This window comes from Crinia signifera, chromosome 5 (genome assembly GCF_055691185.1).
Source record: "Crinia signifera chromosome 5, ASM5569118v1, whole genome shotgun sequence".
NCBI lineage: Eukaryota > Metazoa > Chordata > Amphibia > Anura > Myobatrachidae > Crinia > Crinia signifera.
Genome location: NC_139221.1, coordinates 186,741,490 through 186,753,983, shown reverse-complemented (window position 1 = coordinate 186,753,983; position 12,494 = coordinate 186,741,490). Strand labels below are relative to the sequence as shown.

The window sequence follows — 12,494 nt, the reverse complement described above, 5'->3', positions numbered from 1 at the left end:
AAGTCCAGTCCCACTTAACCGGTTAGAAAATGCCGTTTTTTCTAACCGGTTAAAATGCAGGGTCCTACCCGTTTCTGAACCGGTATTTTAGCGCAAAAATCGGCTCAGAAACGGTATTTAGGACCCAGCCAATGAGCTGGGTCCTAAATTCAGCACAGTGAATACTTAATGAGCGCTCATTAAGTATTCACAGCACTGGAGCCCCCCCCGCGCGCGTGTCGACGCCCCCCGCGCGTGTCGACGGCCCCCCGCGCGTGTCGGCGCCCCCCCCCCCGTGTCGACTTACCCCGTGCCGGTATCTCCGTTGTGGTTCCCGGCACTGCAGCTCAGTATGCTCGGAAAGCACTTATGAAAAAAGTGTCTTTCAGAAAATGGCTGCCCCCCATACGGAAGACAGTTTTTTTAAACAGGGTTTCCTATGGGGCAGCCATTTTCTGGAAGACACTTTTTTCATAAGTGCTTTCCGAGCATACTGAGCTGCAGTCCACAACGGAGGTACCGGCACGGGGTAAGTCGACACGGGGGGGGGGGGGGGGGGGGCGCCGACACGCGGGGTGGGGTGGGGTGGCGTCGACATGCGCGGGGGGCGTCGACATGCGCGGGGGGCGTCGACATGCTCTCGGTCGACACGCGAGGGGGGGGGGGGGGAGCTGCACGGAGGGGAGGGCTGAAGGCTGCACTGGCTTTGACCCTGTATTTGGAAAGTTTCCAAAAACGGGTCTGCCAGTGTCAAAAAATCGGCACTTAAACAGTAATATACCGTTTAAGTGCTGCGGTGTGAAAGGGGTTTTATCTGGCAGACCCGTTTTTGGAAACGTTTCCAAATACAGGGTCAAAGCCAGTTATGCGGTCTGAAAGCAGCATAACTGTGTGGTTACAGTTTCAAGCATGGCTTTCATCCCTGTAGCCCAGGCAGGCTCCTGTGAGCTGTCCTGTGTGCTACTCTGCTGCCCAGTAAGCTGTGGGGGAACCCCACTACTTTGTGGAGACATACATGGCCCACAAGTAACTTGTGATGAAGATGCTGGCACAAACTTATCACTGAACACCATACATGTAAGTTTCCTTACCATTGTGACAAACAACAGTCTCCCCTCACACACAGAGCAAACACAGTGGATATGCAGTGTGATTTATACAGATAATACTATGTGTAGTTACTATCTGATCTTGTATAGCTTAACAAGCTAGTGGGGTGGTGTACAGAGGATAATGGAGGGGACCAATACACCAAACAACCTTAGCTCTCCAATTTTAATAGTGTTCACTCTAGGATTTTTTTAGGGCAGGGTGCTGACCACCGAGCAGGGCACATTTTTCAATTGGGAGGGCACCCCCCCCCCCCCCCCGGCACACACACGCCCTAGACAAAATGCCCACAGTAGCACCCTAGACAAAGTGCCACCAGTAGTGCCATGCTGCCAGTATAATGGACACAGGTATAATGCCCCCCAGCAGTGACACATATGCAGTTTCCATGCAACACTCACTGCCCTGGCTTGGCCTCTTCTGCTGCGGCCTCCTTATTGAGAGGAGAAGCCGAGATCACTACCCCCCTCACTGCATGACCACCCAGCTTCCATTTGAAATATGGTGCCAGCTCCTGAGCCTGGTAGCTAATCATTGACCCCACCTTCTGGCACCCATGCTCCGGTTCCTGGGAGGTGGCGCATTTAAAATGTAGACAATGTCTGCAGTCGGCTGAGCCAGAGCCAGATTAAGCCCTTGGAGTGCCCAGGGCACCCAAGACAGGTGCCCCCCCAGCTCTGCCCCACACTCTCTAACCGTACCGGCAACAAGCAGCATGGGCTGGTCTCATGCACAGTAGTCTGTAATTGCTTATTGCCCAGGGAGAGGGGCAAATGGCCTGAGGCAGACAAAAAAGGAATTATTGCCATCACATTACATTACTGATCTCCAGGACGAGCTGCTATCGGAGACCCCTTGCTCAACCAACAGTGCAAATAAATAAATCTTTATTAAGGGACATACTAAAAGGAATGACAGTTATTAATTGGAGCTGGACGCAAATGAAACATACTAAGGTCACCCCTCCCTTTAAAGAAAACAAAAACATTTTCCCCTACAGTAAAAAAACGTATATTATATCCCCCACAATAACCCACATATTATTTCCATCAAATTAAAAATAAACTGCAAGGAAACTAAGATGTTACAGACCGTCCCCATGTCACAGACAGCAGCAGCACAGATCACTATGCAGGAAAGTACAGCTACTTCCTGCATCCAAACAGTTAATGAGGAGTCTGCTTGCCGGACAATAATAAATCACTGAACGGGACAAGGGAACAGTGAGGGTATACCTGAGGAATGCAGTCTGCCCCTGTCACTCCTACAGTCACAGCTTTGATCACATAGTGCATATCGCACTGATCAATGCTTTCACTTTTGAACTTGGCGCCCCTTGCTCTCCCGAGTCCTGGCTGTTCCGGACCATCACGCTACCTTTCTGTAGCACTTAGCAGCAGCTTTCCGGGGCAACTTTCTACTTATATGTACTGCTGCTCTCAGCCTCCCATCGTCTCACTGTGCTGGGAGCCCTCTCTGCTGCTGCATCATAACAGCAGGACAAGAAGGGGATCCATCTAGCCCAGGGCTGGGCAATTGCGGTCCTCCAGATGTTGAGGAACTACACATCCCAGCATGCCTTGCATCTGTTTCAGCATGGCCACATAGCAAAACTAATGCAAAGCATCCTGGGATGTGTAGTTCCTCAACATCTGGAGGGCCGCAATTGCCCAGCCCTGATCTAGCCTCTACCCGAGTGAGAAAGCAGACACGCTCGGCAGAGGGGATGCTTCCTGGAAGAGCTGACAGCTGCTCACAAGAGGTGAGCAGCCTGTCAGCGCGGCTATGGACGCTGGAGACTGCAGGGCTGAGGGTAGTATCCACACACTGCCGCGCTCAGCAGTGTGTACACTCAGCGGGCGGGTACTGCAAGCGCGGCAACGGCCGGGGAGTGACAACGGGCAGGGCGCAGCTTTTAAAGGGGCAGGGCGCAGCGCCCTGCAAAATAAGCCTAGCGGGAACACTATTTAAGAGCTGGTAAACAGTACAGTAATCTTAACAGTACTTTACAGTGTATGCAGGCAAGTGTACAAGTACACAAGCGCTGAAAACCTGAGCTGTCTCTGCAAGCAGATTCCCTCTGTTCCACACCGCTGAGGAGTGTCTGGAGCAGTACAATGGCGTTTCCAGCAGCTAGGGAAGAAGCAGGAAGCAGGTTTTGGCGCCCTCACAGAGCTTGGTCCCCCTCTGGGTAAGCTCCGCCCAGCGTAATGGCGCCGGAGCTTACCTGCGTTTTTGTCAGTTTAAAGACATTGTTGCCACATTGCCAAAAACTGAGGACTAATAACGCCAGATAAATTGTGCCATCTTCCCCCCATGCCAGTGCGCTATTCATTTCAGACCTTATATTTTATTGAATAATTATTATTTAATTGTTATCAATGTTTTAATAAAATAGTTAATGGGTAGACCAGGGCTCGACAAATACCAGGGGCCAGGTCGCCATAGCAACCAGATTCTGCTTCCTGGCGACCCAAAAATTTTGCAGGGAGGGAAAAAGCAGAATCTGGTCGACAAACCATCTCCCGCTCCTGTCAGGCCAGCGGCAGCACGGTCCCCGCCCCCCCGGCCAACCTCTCAGGCACAGGCTGGTATAAGAAGATGTGCTCTACCAGCTGCCCGTGTCTAAACGTTTAAGTGCGGCGGCCGCGGGTCCCATCAGGGAGAGACTGCTTACCACCAGCAGCTCCGTCCCTGCCTCTTCCCAGCCGCCGGAGTTACGTCCCCATACACCCGGCTGCAGGAGCTAGGTGTTAGATTTTTTTAAAAAATTGTCAAGCCCTGGTGTAGACAGTCCCGCTTGTCTAAATGTTACTATTGTTATATTTGTATACACATTCAAGGAGTTTGACTATACTCATCCAAGCTGCAGCTTATTAGCTAAACCGCTCCCAGAGGTGCCTAAACACACCGATTAGTAAAGGGAAGAGGAACTGCATGGGTTTTCAAAGATGGCGAGTGCTAGAATGAACACTAACAGTCATATCTATAGGATTCCCTTAGTGGCAAAAAACGTATCCAGTTTTCATTTAAATTCATTAAGAGTAATTGTTGTAACCACCCCCACCGGCAATGAGTTCCAGAATTTAAATGCTCTAATGCAGGGGTGGCCAAACCGGTCCTCGAGATCTACCAACGGTCCACGTTATCTAGCTGGTGCACAGCTGTAGTAATTACTAACTCACATTTTAAAACATGCTGCATTCATCCCTACTATAGATCCACAGGTTGCCTGGAAAACATGCACCATTGGTAGATCTTGAGGACAGGTTTGGCCACCCCTGCTATAATGGTAAAGAATCCTCTTCTTAAGGTCAATACACACTGGGCGATTAGGGCCAGCGATGACCACAGTCATCGCTGGAGGGAAAGCCGCTGAGTGCATACACATGCACCTCTCATCGCTGGACAATACACACTGTTTTGAGCAGCTTTCAGCTCAGAGTTGCCCAGTGTGTATGGGCCTTTAATTCAGTACAGAATTTCTTTTACTCATGCCTCATCTCCCAGTTTCACATGATTCCCAATCCTGTATTTGAACATGCTAATCATTTCACCTCTCAAATCGTTATTTGTTAATCGTTTAACTACATCTGATGTAGGGTTATTTTCCATATACTCAACATTAGAAAACAAAAGGGAGATATTTTTATGAATAAAGATCAGAATGACAGTGTACAATATTTTTAAAAAGTCGGGATGTAATAGAGTCAGAGATTAGTGATTGTGTGGGATGCCACACAAATTATATAGATAAGTAGTTCTCAATTTGGGATGTTGGTACACTCAGGAGCACTCAAAATACTCTAATTAATAACATGTTGTGACATCCAGGTGATCATTAAATACACATGGAAAGCAGTGTCCTAGAAATACATCAATGTAGCTCAATAAAACTGCCATTGGGAGAAAAAAAAAAACACATACATCCTATAGGTTTCAATTTGACATAAATTGTTTACAGTATGTTAGAAAAATATATGTAGAAATCAGTCTATTCATTTATTTATTTTAAATCTTGCTTTTAAGCACAATTCAATTATTTTAATGTGCCTTAACAATCATCACTTTAGAGAGTGTGTCATTCAATTGTTGCTCCAATTCTGGGCACCACTGACCCATCTAAACTATTGAGACAAAACAAGAAAATGTGTGAAGAGACCAACTTTTCTGCTCACCTTATCAGGAGGGGAGGAGCAGAAATTATTTCTGTCCGAACAGAGTAACAATTGACATGCTTTGTTAAGCGCAGGGTGCCCCACAAAAAATATTAAATTGCCACCTTATTGTTTTAATACATAGCAGTGCCTTAAGCTGTGTACACACGGGGAGATATATTGCTCAGCCATATATGGCTGAGCAATATATGGCTGAGCTATATATTGCTCAGTTTCTCCTTTTCATCAGCGACCAGAGATGGTCGCTGATGAAAAAGAAACTGCCAGGGGGAGCCAGGCAGTGGAAATCAGCTGGTCGCAGGAGCATGTTCCTGCGATCAGCACAGGGGCAAAAACGGGAGCGCACACCTGGCGGGCAATATGGTCGCTCAGCGACCATATTTCCCACGATTTTGCACAAAATCGCCCCCGTGTGTACGCACCTTTAACCTTTTAATAAGTTCATCTAATTTATATTCATTACAAATGTATTGATTTGCAGAGGATTAGTCAGTTTTATTGGCCAGGTATACTTACGTATACTTGTAATTAGATTTGGATTGCTGTGCAACAGCAGGTTAAACAGCGACAGTACAGTACAGATATACATAATCTAGGACATTCAGGTGTACTAGATGTACCCTGGAGAGGGTGATGGACATGTACAGGGGAGACACAGGGAACACATATTTGCTGATCTGAACAGCACCTAGGCAGCCATCAGCGGTGCCACTGATCATTGCAACAGCGAGATAGGTAACAATATAAGGCTGGTTTCACACACTCCGGCTCCTGCCGGACGGTGAAATCCCGCACAGCCAGGGAGCCGTGCCGCACACAGTAGTTTATCATGGAGGGGATGGCCACAGCCCAGCAGCCGTCCCTTCCAGTGGCGGGATCCGGCTGCAACCGTGCTGCCGCGCCGTGTCCATTCACAACTAATGTGTGCGGCACGGCTCCCTGGCCGTGCGGGATTTCGCCGCCCGGCAGGAGCCGGAGTGTGTGAAACCGGCCTCAGCAGTACAGTTATAGGCACAATGAACTTATATTATATATTGGGGGGAGCAGTAATGCAAATAGCTGGGAAAATATGTAGAACCACTGGTGTAGACAAACAGAATGCTCAGAATATAAACGGACAAATGATCCACAGCCTGATTATACGTTTACAGCTTTATATAATGCTATAGTAACACAGCCCTTACACACACACACACCAAAATGGTTAGTAATACTGCCTCACAGCACTGAGGACATGGGTTAAATTCCCACCATGGCTCTAACTTTTGGGAGTGCATACCCTCCAACATTTGAAGGGCAGAAATCGGTACACCACCCCCACCCCACCACCCACTCAGAAAGGGGTGTGGCCACATGAAAAGGGGTGTGGTCACTGGTAAAATGGGGCGTGGCCACTTACCTTCTGATCATGAGCATTATAATATATATTATTATCTTGCAGGTATAAACAAGGGCGGGGGGGGGGGAGCCAGATATCTACACAGCTTGAGTCCCATCTAACTACAGCCCCAGACCTCAAAGCAGTATAATAGCCCACCAAAAGATACAGGAAGCAGAGGAGGGACCCGGTCACACAGGAGATAAACCGTGGTGATCCCCCATGGCCAGAACATATGCACAGCCTGCACACTCACTGCTCAGGAGGCTGCGGGGGACACTTCATCAGCACATAGCAGGTGGTGCGACACGATGCTGGACAGATGTAGTGCAGCCGCCTACTTGCTGCAGTCTGGAAGAAGCTCCGGAGGGTGACCACTGTGTCCTCCTGGAGATCATCCCCCATGCGCACCGGGGCTGGCCTTCTCTACCTCACAGAGATTTGCGCCCTCAGTTCTCTGTCTGCGCATGCGCAGACAGTGAGGGCACAGAGACATCCTTCCCCTGAGTGCGCAGGGTGACGTCATGACGCCATGCACGTGTGACGTCATGACGCCATGCCCGCAATGCACTCAAGGGATCGGAGGGGGAGAGGGGAGAGCCGGTGCAGGGCAGCAAGCACAGGAAAAACTCTGACAGCGGAATGATTTTTCTCGGCGCACACGCACACAGTGAGTTTCATAAAAATGGTACATGCGGTACAGACTGTTAAAAAATGGTACTGTACCGGCAAATCGGTACAGTTGGAGGGTATGGGAGTGTGTATATTCTCCCGTTGCTTTGATGGGTTTACTCCGAGTACTCAGTTTTCCTCCCATAGTCCCAAAAACATCCTGGTAGGTTAATTGGCTCCCAACAAAAGGTCTGTGTGTGCATGTACCAGGGAATATAGACTGTAATGGTCAATACACACTAGGCGATTATGCCCAGCATGTATGGACAGTGATGACCGCTGTCATCACTGGGGGGAAAGCCATTTAGTGCATATACACTGAGTGGCTTTCCCCCCTGCCCGGCGCTGTCAGCAGGGAACAGGCGGCTTTGAATAGCACAGCATTATGCAAAGCCATCCACAAAGCTACAAATCTGCTTGCAATACAAGATGAACGGTTTTCCCAGCGATGATGCAGGATCGCGCAGCAGCGTTCACCACCGGCCATACACACTGGGCGGCTTTAAGCTAAAAGCCACTCAAAACACCAAGGGCAGTATTCAATGAGAATACAGACAACGTGCAGCGAATCCTGTTTAGGATTCGCTGCACATTCGCCACTGCTCGCTGCGTTCCGGAGCCTCGCCGGCTCCAGTATTCAACGAGTCAGGGGCTCGCTGCCCCTGACTGGCGAATTTTAACTCCTGCGGCGATGCCGCAGGGAGCCCGAGGACGGCGGCAGGCAGGGAGATGGAAGTCTCCCTGCCTGCCCCAGAACGTTTGTGGGGGGGGAGGTGGGCTCCCCGGGTGCCAGGCAGCACAGGCTGCCCCCCGGGGGTGCCAGCAGGGGACCGGGTATATTCACTACACTCGATCATGCATATGTAATGATCGGGTGCAGTGAATATATGACTAATGAGCGGCTCGGCTCCGGCCCCCTGCTGGCTGGTCTTATACAGCACATGAATAAAAATAGCATGCCCTTCCTCAGAATAAAATTCCTGATTTTTTTATACCAAATGTAACAAAGAAAACACTTAAAAGATCACATTCCACTTCACCATAAAAAGATAGCGGTTGCTACTCGGTAAATCATGGCGAAAAAAACCTTGAAATGTATTCGCCATCTGGTCATTGAATAGGGTGATTCACCGTTTTAGTCAAAAATTCGCCTTATAGCACAAAATCGCCATAAAAACATGGTGATTCAGCCTCATTGAATACCACCCCAAGTTTGAGCGGCTTTCAGCTCAAAATCAGTGTGTATGGGCAGGGGCGGATCCAGGATAAAATGACAGGGGGGGCACCATGATAAAAGAGGGTTTAGGTGGGGGTGGGCCAGTGTTAGTGGTGCCAGTGTACATGCTAAGAGAGCTGCAGAGAGAGGGTGGGAATGGGATTAAAAATAGGCCCTGGCATTTAAAGTACGCAGGCCTACCATGGCAACAAAAGTGAAGGATGTAGTTGTGCGCGCCGAAGGCGCGCTCTGGAAAAGGGGGTGTGGCCACTCAACAGAGGGCATGTCCTTGAGTGTAGTGTACAACACCATATAGAACTTCTACACATTATGCAACAAAATACTAGACCCCATTATACTTGCCCCTTACACATGATGCCAAATGGAATGAGCCAAAATTCACATAATGCCACAAGGATTGTGTCAAAATTCACATAATAACACACGGATTGAGCCAAAATTCACATAATGCCAAATGGATTGAGCCAAAATTCACATAATACCAAATGGATTGAGCCAAAATTCACATAATACCAAATGGATTGAGCCAAAATTCACATAATGCCAAATGGATTGTGTCAAAATTCACATAATGCCAAATGGATTGAGCCAAAATTCACATAATGCCTCACGGATTGATCCAAATTCATAAGATGCCATATGGATTGAGCCAAAATTCACATAATGCCAAATGGATTGAGCCAAATTCATAAGATGCCATATGGATTGAGCCAAAATCCACATAATGCCACATGGATTGTGTCAAAATTCACATAATGCCACATGGATTGTGTCAAAATTCACATAATGCCACACGGACTGAGCCAAAATTCACATAATGCCAAATGGATTGTGTCAAAATTCACATAATGCCACATGGATTGTGTCAAAATTCACATAATGCCAAATGGATTGTGTCAAAATTCACATAATGCCACATGGATTGTGTCAAAATTCACATAATGCCAAATGGATTGAGCCAAAATTCACATAATGCCTCACGGATTGAGCCAAATTCATAAGATGCCATATGGATTGAGCCAAAATTCACATAATGCCAAATGGATTGAGCCAAAATTCACATAATGCCACATGGATTGTGTCAAAATTCACATAATGCCACATGGATTGTGTCAAAATTCACATAATGCCAAATGGATTGAGCCAAAATTCACATAATGCCTCATGGATTGATCCAAATTCATAAGATGCCATATGGATTGAGCCAAAATTCACATAATGCCAAATGGATTGAGCCAAAATTCACATAATGCCACATGGATTGTGTCAAAATTCACATAATGCCACATGGATTGTGTCAAAATTCACATAATGCCAAATGGATTGAGCCAAAATTCACATAATGCCTCACGGATTGAGCCAAATTCATAAGATGCCATATGGATTGAGCCAAAATTCACATAATGCCACATGGATTGAGCCAAATTCATAAAATGCCATATGGATTGAGCCAAAATTCACATAATGCCACATGGATTGTGTCAAAATTCACATAATGCCAAATGGATTGAGCCAAAATTCACATAATGCCTCACGGATTGATCCAAATTCATAAGATGCCATATGGATTGAGCCAAAATTCACATAATGCCAAATGGATTGAGCCAAAATTCACATAATGCCACATGGATTGTGTCAAAATTCACATAATGCCACATGGATTGTGTCAAAATTCACATAATGCCACACAGATTGAGCCAAATTCATAAAATGCCATATGGATTGAGCCAAAATTCACATAATGCCACACAGATTGATACAAAATTCACAATACGCTTCATAAACAGGGAAATTGTCCACCAAAGGCGCACATTAAACATTTACACCATAATGTCCATTGCACGTTAAGTTACACGGCATGATGTCCATTATGTATTATGCCAAACACCATAATGCCTATTAAAAATGATGCTACATACAGTAAGTGCTACTTATCTACATGCTCATTGCCAAGGGTTCCATGCTCATTGCCAGAGGTTCCATGCTCGTTGCCACCAGGCAGAAGTGATAGCCACTGACAGTGGCAGAGACTGGCTGTATTCCGAGCACTGCAGGTCCCAGCTATTTGAAATAATACCCATTTCACACCAGAAAATGCATTCCCAGGTTGGCCCCTTTTACACCAGCCTAGTCCCTGCATTTTCTGGTGTGAGGGGGAGAGAAAACCACCCCTCCCCCCCTTTAACCAGTTATCTCATTTAACAGGCTATATCTTCGGAACTAACTGACCCATGTACATGAGACAAGTATCATATTGAAGAACTTTTGAGTGGGCTTTGAATGATTTTGGTCCAGTAAAACTGGAACGTTTGGTTCCAGAGTAATCTGCCCTCAAAGAAAATGAACAGCCATGAAATTACATTTCAAAAAAAAAAAAAAAAAAAAAAAAAAAAAAAAACGATTTACACGCTATATCTCTGGAAACGATTGACCGATATGGACCATCCTGGTATCATATTGAAGGACCAGCGATTTGGAATTAAATAACATCAATCACAAGCTCCTGTGATGCCAGGGGGTAACTGGCAGCTGTCGGAACCGGGTGTGGGTTGGAATTGACGGGTCCCATATTATCCTATGGGGAAAAAATGTTACAGCTTTGCCAGGCGATATCTCCGGCTCCCGGGGGGCTAGAGACATGGGGCTGGGCTCGTTGGAAAGCTCTGGTCCTCATCTACAAAATGAATGACAGGGGGGGGCACGTGCCCAGGTGCCCCCCCCCCCTGAATCCGCCACTGAGTATGGGCCTTAAGCTTCACTAGGGCAGGGACTGATGTGACTGTTCAAATACACTCTGCAAAGCACAGGATAGGTGTGCGCTATATTAATAACTGGTAAGTAAATATATACAGAAACAGACCCTAAAAATACAATTACAAGATGTAGACACATCACGCCCTTGTGTACAATTAGAACAACACAGACACATACAGTATCCCAGAGGCCTCTCACTACTACACACGAAGGTGTGACAGAACGGGCACACTCACCAACCAGCTGTAGCGCTTTAGCCGATACAAAACCATGTTGCGACGTCGCGGTCGCGGAGTAACGGGACGGCCAGCTCTGCAATGCTGATAGCTATGTCCCGGAAGTAGTGCGTTTACCAGCGAAACACTTCCTTGCAGCGCCCGGCGCCCTGTTCCCGCTGCGCGTAACCGGTGTTCTTACCACGATACACCAGCAGCCCGGCTTGGCTATGAGTCTGTATGAGACCAGACCTCAGATTGGCTGGCGCCAAAGACGCGGCCTGTATACGCACATGTGATTGGAGCAGCGTCTCTTGCCAGCAACAGGGTAGAACGCACTGTTCGTTGCCGCAGCGCAGCTCTGTTGTAAAGTACAGCACGTTTTAGTCTGGGGTCGTTGCTGCCTTATTACCCGCATACTACTGTATTACTTAGTTTGTGCCCGCTGCCAGCGGAGTTTTACTGTGTTATATTTATGTTTTTGTTAGCCGTCCCACTACACGTGTTACAGCTGTCACAGCTTCCTAGACCCCCAGCCTTACAGCTCACCCACACACACTACATTAAATGGCATTCATTGCCGTTAGTATTCCTGTTGAATAGTCCAGAGTGTATGGAAACTCACTGCACTTTTCATAAAGCAGTGAAAACAGTGGAGAAGTGAAGCAGTGGACAGTGGAGAAGTTGCCAATGGCAACCAGGCAGCATTGAGTTAACATTTCTAATTTGCACATTATAAAATTAGGGATTGGGTGAACACCGGACCTCCGGACCGGACCAGCTGTGTCCGTCTCCCTGCAGCGTCACCTCTAGTGTGGAGCCGCTTTGCGCGCTCCCGTCTGTCCGGGGGGAGTGATTACTGACACACTCCTTCCCCGTAGCTGCCGGACCGGACTGAGGGGTAGATTTATTAAGCTCAGTGAAGTGATAAACTGTCTGGTTTTTATCACCGGCCAATCAGCTCCTACCGG

At 47.5% G+C, this 12,494-nt stretch overlaps 1 protein-coding gene across 2 annotated transcripts in view; it reads right to left on the bottom strand.

Moving 5' to 3' along the window:
• Positions 1 to 11,727, bottom strand: part of ICE1 (interactor of little elongation complex ELL subunit 1) — a 365,848-nt gene extending 354,121 nt beyond the window's left edge. For both annotated transcript variants that reach the window (XM_083188304.1, XM_083188305.1), the window contains exon 1: positions 11,545 to 11,727. The gene's annotated coding sequence lies outside the window, so the exon portion shown is untranslated. The remainder of the gene's footprint in view (positions 1 to 11,544) is intronic.
• Positions 11,728 to 12,494: the final 767 nt, after the last annotated feature.